Raw genomic sequence first — 7,750 nt, 5'->3', positions numbered from 1 at the left:
GAAATTTGATCACTGGAACTAAAATGGATGGCTTAGCTGCCTAATCTCCTCCATCCCATTATCATCAGCTCCCAATCCCCTCCCCACACCATCTTCAAAATTGGGAAACAGCCCCAGACTTATGGGAATATTCTGCTGAGTTAAAGTAAACAATTCGCCGAGGCTGTGTGGCCTCGACCGCTAGCCACAGGCGGAGCTGGTGATGAGACCCACAGAGGGAAAAATGAACTTTTGGAGAGATTATAGCACGTTTGCCTGCCGGATCAGCTTGTTACAGTTGATAACTGATTGTGTTGATAGTAATAGTATCTGAAAATATCTGATAATACATTACTAACTTGTATAATCTGTCTTTATTCCAGCAAATTACCTCTGAAGACTAAATCCCCACAGACGAGGTATGCTGTTTACAGGAAGAAGTTTAGCTCATGCCAGGAGAATTAGGTGTCTCTCATCAACGCGGTGCTCCCGTCAGCGCAGCGTACAGGCAGGGGAAGAAGACGTGCTTAAAGCAGCCCTTTAAATAAACTCCGGCAGCGGGAGCCCGGTTTTGTTTGGTTTTCCCCCAAAAGAGACTGTTTCTCCATAAGTGCAACTTAAGTTCATTTTCCTGCACGATGTGGCGGGATCGGTTGTTGCTCCCTTCGCTGTGGATGCGCAGGGAAGCCAGAACTGAAGTGAGGATCCCAGCTGTGTTTCCTTTGTGCTGGGGGTCTGAACTTCACTGGAGGGGACCGTGTGCTGGCTCCCATAGCCTCGTCCGCCCGTGCTTCTGTCAAAGCACACTCTTCCCAGCTTTGCTAAACGCACACAGGCTTGCTATCTTGTCAGCGCCTGTGTTTCATTAATGGCAGTTCCTTTAGCAGAATCGCTGAGCAAGAAGAGAAAATAATAAGATTACTACAGACGTCACATGTCCCTTTTACGTCCATCGACCTTACTGAGCTTTACAAAGGGGGAAATCTGGTATCTGCATTTTCTTGGTAGCAATTGTAAAATACGGCTAAAATCCTGGTGCAATGTGAGGTGTTTATTCCACACTGCAGGAGCACGTAGGCGCTCTCATCACATCCCAGATTTCAACTGTATGAGGTGCTGGAAATAATTCTAGCAAAAAAAGGTGCTTCCTTTTCCAAATTGCTACAATCTCTGTGTGAGAAAGGATAACAAAGTGGGACAGAAAGCAGATGGATTGGGTTCATAGTCTGAACCTCTGGAAGTTTCAGCGATATATGTTTATTATTAGGTTTTAACTGAACACCTTATTGGGCAGGTTGATAAAGGAGCCGTTTCGACATTCGATACGAATACATTTCAAAAAGGTATGAGCTGCTGCTAATTAAGTCAGTTGTGATTATCTGCCCTCTTCCACAGGAATGCCTTTTGCCAGGTTGCCACCGGTCTGTCAGATCTGGGCTCCTGCTTCTGGCTGGGAGCAGCGCCTGTGCTCTGGGCAGCAGTGAAGATCTCCCAGGTGAAGTGTAACGTTGTACCTGGGCCTGGGGACTTGGCTTTAGTCTTCACAACGTGGCGTACGGATTACCGTGACAGTAAGTAAATGGTTTATTTTAATCTATAATTATTCTACATTATATATTTCTTCTATTTAATTTCAAATCCAATGTCCTCTGTCCAAAATGAGAGGTACTGCCAGCCCTGCACTCCCCATCCCCCTTACACAACCAAGGGCATATTTAAAACTTAAGGGCAAATGTTCCATAAAACACTGCCCAACCCTTTGCAAATTCCCTGCATAACTCTCACATGCATCCTCTAACTTTAGTCCATCCCTGCTCCAAAGTTGTAATTTGCCCTCCAGTCCTTTTTTTTTTTCTCTCTCTCTCTTTTTTTACAATCTTTGAGATGGCAATTAGCTCAGGAGATGCACTTAGAGCTTTGCTTCAATTACAGATCCCTCTGTCTCAAGCTATATGCTCTGCTGTTTTATGCTAATTTGAACGTCCTTTTGCATGAAACATCAGTCTGAATTCTCTAATTGTTCCCTCCTTATCTGAGATTTGTCTCATGCTTTCCACCCCTGGGTGTGGTGATCTACATCCCACATAGTCCCAAAGGCTAACTCTTTTGCCTGGGCCGAGGTTTTGTTAAAGAAAATCCCTTGAGGCAGAATCGCTAAAGCTAAAGAAAAAATAGCAGTATTAGCGCTGACCATTAATACAGTCTTTTTCTCTCCATAGATCTCACAAAGCTTCACAAAGAGGAGTAAATGTCGTCATCTGCATTTTACAGGTACATAAAGTGAGGCAAGGAGCAGAAAGTTCCATCTGGCAGATCTGGACAAAGGCAGATCTGGACAAAGACAGATCTGATACGGAGCCAGGGAGGGTTGGAGTGTTATGTGGGTTTGAGGACATTATGCCCCATTTTTCCTTAAATGATGATACAAAAGGGTGATACAGCTGAGCTAGGAGGGTTATCATGGTTTTCCTTTCTCCTTGTCCATCTCCTTCAGTGTCTGTGGATTTTGTCTGAAATACCTGCAGGTGATTACCTGAAGTAAATGCTACTCCTGCTGTGAACCCTCTGTCTTCACTTTAACTCTATCAGCGCTTCCCACCCCAGCCTCCAAAGATATTCCTTCTTTCTTTCCCTGAAAACACTTTGGTGGGGGACAGGCTTAAGTAGTGTGTTGGGGGAGAAATATTAGGTTGAGGTGCCAGATATTGGGGTACCAAATGCTCTAGAGCAGTCACTGGAAGAAGCAGCACGAGATGCCCTTGAGAGTTTCACGGAAGCCGAGAGTGCCTGTCTCCGCGCCAGCAGTCCTGGCTGAAAAACGGCGCTGGACTTAATGGCTGCAGAGGCACAGAATTGTATATGACACTTTCATTCTTGGTCTTACTCCTCACGCCCCGAATTTCTACTGCTGTATATTAAGCATCCCCCTTGTGAAGTTAAAGTAGCTCATAAAAGTGTTAAGTAAGAAGTCAAAACTTACATGGGAACTGTTACATTTTCTCTGTGTGGCCATAATGAGGTTATTTATGGTACATGTAGGAAAGATTAAAGGTTTTCATAATAAAGGAAAGCAAGAGCTCAAGAATTGGGTGCCTCCTAACAGCACTGACTCTCAAGATGGGATAAATCACCCAAGCAACCATTAAAACTTCAAGAAGATTGCTTGTAAACCTCCAAGCAATGCCAATAAAGCATATTCCTTGCCATATAGCAGTCCATATGGTGGAGCTCAGCAGTTTTTCAAAACTAAGGGCTATTCACAATTTAACCCCACTGTCTTTTTCCTTAGAGGGCATAGTGCCAATGAACCACTATCAGATCAATGCAATCTTTAAATGTGGGAGGGTGGGGAACATGGAGAAGTTAACCCACCAGGCAGCGAGCTTCTCAAGAGCATGGCAGCGGGTTGGATGCCTGTGCCTAGGAACCCGGCGCCATTTCTCATCTTGCTGCTTCTTGGGGGTCTCCCATCATAACATGATGTTAGAGACACGTTTTTATGGGCTCTCAGGAAGTTAGGAAAATATTCCAAGGCCCCTCAAGGTTCTGGTTCGTTTGCGTTTTAAAAAGTCAAGTCTGCCCGTTCCTTCCACTCTGAAAGGCCAAGGTAGTGAAAACTGCAATAAATCACAACATGAGCTTGCGTGTGGCTTAAGATCAGCAACTGTATGGGACAAAGCCAGAAACCCCTCCTCGAGTTTTACACCAGAGAAAAGCCCCAAACCGAAGATATTCTTTTCTTCTTCTTTTTTTTTTCTTTCTTTTTTTCCAGTTCTTTTTTGGGAAGATCAAACCTCGGCGCAGAGATGTGACCCTGCTGGCTCGGGCTGTACAGAGGTAAGCCCTGAGGAAGGAGGTGTAGGAGTTCATATGGGCCAGCACTGGCCCAAGACTGATTCCCAGAAATGGATCATGTGTGGGCCAAGTTCTGCAGCTTTACCCAGCGGATTTCTCTTTGGTTTCATTTCTTTTTCAAGCCTTGCTGAAGAGAAGTTACCCAGTCTGATCTTCGTGTTAATTCTTAAGCTTGATTTAAGACAGTAGATCAAATTTATGAAGAGTCCTAACTCTGCAGACTGCAGGCTCCCCGTGGTGACGCTCAGTGAGCTTCTGGGGAATTCTGGTAACGGGCTCATTTCCCACAACAACAGCTTGATTCTCACTGGGGGATTTCTAGTGTTATGGCATAATAAATAACAAATATTATAATAGAGAAAAAAAAAACCTACCACTATTCAAATAAAATAGGTTTAAGAAAATGTTCAGCTTTCAGAAAACACATTTTTTTTCCAGCCAGTATTATAAGAAGGGATATAGCTGAGAGGGAAAGGAAGTAAGTCTAAATCTCTTATAAACACATTAACATTGGTCACTTGGGTAAATCGATCAGACTAGTACATCAGCTGATATAAATTGTCACTCTATTAGTTTTCATAGAGTTATTCTAAAGCTGTGCTGGAGTAATTGTCTTATTCACTCGAAATTAGTGGACATCTTTGTCTGACGACTGTGGTGCATACGCGGACTGGGATTTAGCCATAAAGGGAGACGGGTTGGACGCTTTCAGGAGTCGGCTGGACAGGGTGCTGGGCCGTCTTGTCTAGACTGCGCTCTTCCTAGAGAGGCTGGACTAGATCGTCCCTGAGGTCCCTCCCCACCTGGGACTGTGATTCTGTGAAACGAGACTGTCGTGGTCTCCAATGCAACCTTCAGATATCTTTGTGGTAAAATCAAGGAAAGCTCCAGGTGTTTAACACCTCTGAAAACTAGATGCTGACACCGTAGGCTGTTCAGGCCAGAATCTTGCACCTTCCTGGGGAGGAAAATAAAGAAATAGCGGTGCCAAAACTCTTAGGCCTCAGCACATCTCTCTCCGACAGGCGGCTTGGGTACCAGCACTGGCGCGCAGACGCTGGCGTTTATCTGACCCCGCGATGCCGAAGGCGGTGGAGGGGCACCTGGGAGTGAGCCCCCCAAGCAGTACGAGGTGAGCAGGAGCAGGGGGGTAGCGAGGCAGGAGGCTGGCGAGAGCAGCAGCCGTGAAACTCCAGCACCACTATTGCTTGCCCTAATCTAGGAAATTCTAGTCCAGCACTTAGCATATAAATGGGGAGAGAGTTTCCTGTCTGGGGACGCCAAATTGCGTTTCATGCATAGCCAAAGTGTATTTTCTTTGTCTGTGGGAAGGTCAAAAGCACTACAGAGTCAGACCTACAGTCAGACCAAAGCAGGGGCAGTGAATTGGGAATTAATATTAACAAATGGTGACAAATGGTGATGCAAGTCCCCTGAACTCTCATTCCTATTTATTTGTGCTCCCCCACTCTTCAGAAATGTGTATGTTGCCAGCACAGTGTCTGTATCTGATTTTTTGTAAGTGCCCTTCTGAATGAACCATCTTATTTGCAGAGCAGAATCATTCAGCAACCCACCCAGAAATGCCCACGAGATTTGAAGTTAGCCTGGAAATCTTTCAAAGGACACCAAAGATAACTGCACTGGGTCTTCTATTGCATTTCCATTTTATGGCATCTTTTTATATTCTGTAGTAGGCTTTTCTGAATAAAAATGAGACAGCCTCTTAAGAGGCCTTTTTATTATTTGCATTTGGCAAAAACAGCCTTAATGAGCTGTTAAGAGTCATTCCCCAGTCCTATTGTTGGCGATGCATGGGAGCCTGTAAAGTGTTGAAAAGGCAAAAGACAATTTATGATCCCTGATGCTATCCCTTCCTGAGACGATTCTTCAGAAAGGAAGATATCTGGGGAGTAGGAAGTCCCATTATTTAAATGCCTGAGTAACTTTTACTGGAGTCATAACTGTGGAATTTGCTATTTTCATTTCAGAACTGTTTACACTCTCAGTGTTCCCCTTAAAAGCAGCAATGTCATGCCTGTGCTGCACGCTCATTCCAATCTGCAGCACTAGAGAAGAGGAAGATGACTCAAGGAAAAATCCCCATTCATTCCCGGGATTGAATAAATAGCACCAAATTCCAAGCAGACACTCATCAGTTTACAAAACTCCTCTTTTGTTTTTCCCCCAGCAGCGCTCACGCTGCATGTCTGGAGGCGCAGGGGTCCCTTTGTCGCATGAGCCTGGTCCACGCGGATCTGGGAAGCGTAAAGGGACTCAAATTTACCCACGTAGGGGACGAGAGGGTTTTTCAGCACAGTGGAGGAAAAAAAAAAGAAACAGGGAGTTTCACAAGTTTCTGCAGCAGAGGGATGTGTGGTTCTTGGCTTTGTTTTCGCTTCGGAAATGGGCAGCAGCCAGCAAATGTCGGAGGTGTTTGTTAGTGACTGAGGGTGCTGAAGAGACAATCAAATATTTGTGACAAAGGCAAAGACCTTGGATGTTATCGTTGACACCCAGACGGCTCAAGAAAAGAGCAAATACTGCGTTCATTGTATTGTCTCTTACTGTAAATGACAAAATGACATTTTTGCCAGGCTCATGTGTATTGATCAGCTTCAGCCCTTAGTAACTTAAATACTGTAAATGGGTGAGGGATAGGTTTGTCTGTCTGGCAGTAATTAAGTGAGTCTCTCACTGGCTGAACAAAGAGGTGACCCAATGAGGCCTCACACTAGTGCCATTTTTTTCCTATTTTGAGAGAGCTATAGTCACTTCTACTGAAAACAAGGAAGGCATTAAAATAGTGACAGATTTAAAACTCTCTTTAAGAAGTCAGCTTTTTGGGGGAGATACCCTCTTTTCATAAAACCGAACAGGATTCTTCATTTGACATTTCCGTCGCATGACTTGCTGAATAATCTCAGCACAAATCAGGTGTACAGCGAACATCCCACACAGTCACCCACCACCTGGAATGGAGGCACGATATTTAAGGGGAGGGGGAAAAGTAAATTAAATGGTTAATTAAAGCACCTGGGGAAGCTTGATATAGTGACTGGCCAAAAAAAAGGCCCACAAATGGCTCCAAATGCTGTTGTGCTTCTGATAAGAAGCTCTGTGCCACGATCCATCGTGCCAGGATACCTGCCTGTCACCCCAAAGATGCTGAGTGGGCGCCAGTTATAAAGAGAGCAGAAGAACCCCAAAGCTGCTACTGAAGAGGGTTTGTGGCCACCCCCAAGCCCCCTAAGCTGACCAGGAGGTGCTCGTTCCCTGATTTTGGAGGGTGGCCCTGCACTCACTGGGACAATTACATAGGGACCCTGATGGGAACAGCCTCGGCGAGCGGGAGCCCCGCGGGGCGCGTCGTCGCGCCCCGGCACAGCACAGGGGGCCTCGTGCCTTCCCTTCCTTCGGTCCTTTGAGGGTGGGGGAAACCTCCAAGGGGGTTGGAGGGAGTAACCTCTGCTTTCGGGTACCACCAAATTAAGACCCAGGCAGTGAGGATTCAGCTTTTCATCTGGTTTCAAAGGGCGCGCCGTGTGCTTTATTTGGATTTAGATGCATAATTTAAAAGGTGTTTTTTACTGAATAATCAAACTTGTCATTTGATTGCCTTCCTTCTATGGGTACGTGTAACAGTCACTTATGTTCTACTGTAACAGAATAAAGCGTCCCAAAATAAACCAACTTGGTCTTATTCAAGGTGCTGGTGCAGGTACCGCTTTTTAGTCCTCCCTCTCCTAGGAAGCACGATAAAGTCTCAGATCCTGCCGTGATTTTTTTCCAGATCAAATTTCCATTGATTCTAGCCTGTGCCTGGTCTCTAATTTTTTTCAGGCGCTATCATATTTTTCTGTTTGAGTTTGATTTTTGAACTCCCCTGGAACATCAGGGTCCGATTCTGACCTCG

General features: G+C 45.2%; 1 long non-coding RNA gene across 1 annotated transcript; it reads left to right on the top strand.

The window, feature by feature from the left end:
- The first annotated feature begins 996 nt into the window (after positions 1–996).
- Positions 997–7,509, top strand: LOC135315656 (uncharacterized). The gene is made up of 4 exons (XR_010375142.1): positions 997–1,550; positions 2,199–2,250; positions 3,752–3,816; positions 6,029–7,509. It is a non-coding gene; the product is annotated as an uncharacterized LOC135315656 (long non-coding RNA).
- The last annotated feature ends 241 nt before the right edge of the window (positions 7,510–7,750 follow it).

The sequence above is a fragment of the Phalacrocorax carbo genome, chromosome 14 (genome assembly GCF_963921805.1).
Source record: "Phalacrocorax carbo chromosome 14, bPhaCar2.1, whole genome shotgun sequence".
Classification (NCBI taxonomy): Eukaryota; Metazoa; Chordata; class Aves; order Suliformes; family Phalacrocoracidae; genus Phalacrocorax; species Phalacrocorax carbo.
Note: the sequence above shows the minus strand (reverse complement) of the source record. Positions and strands in the feature narration are given on the sequence as shown.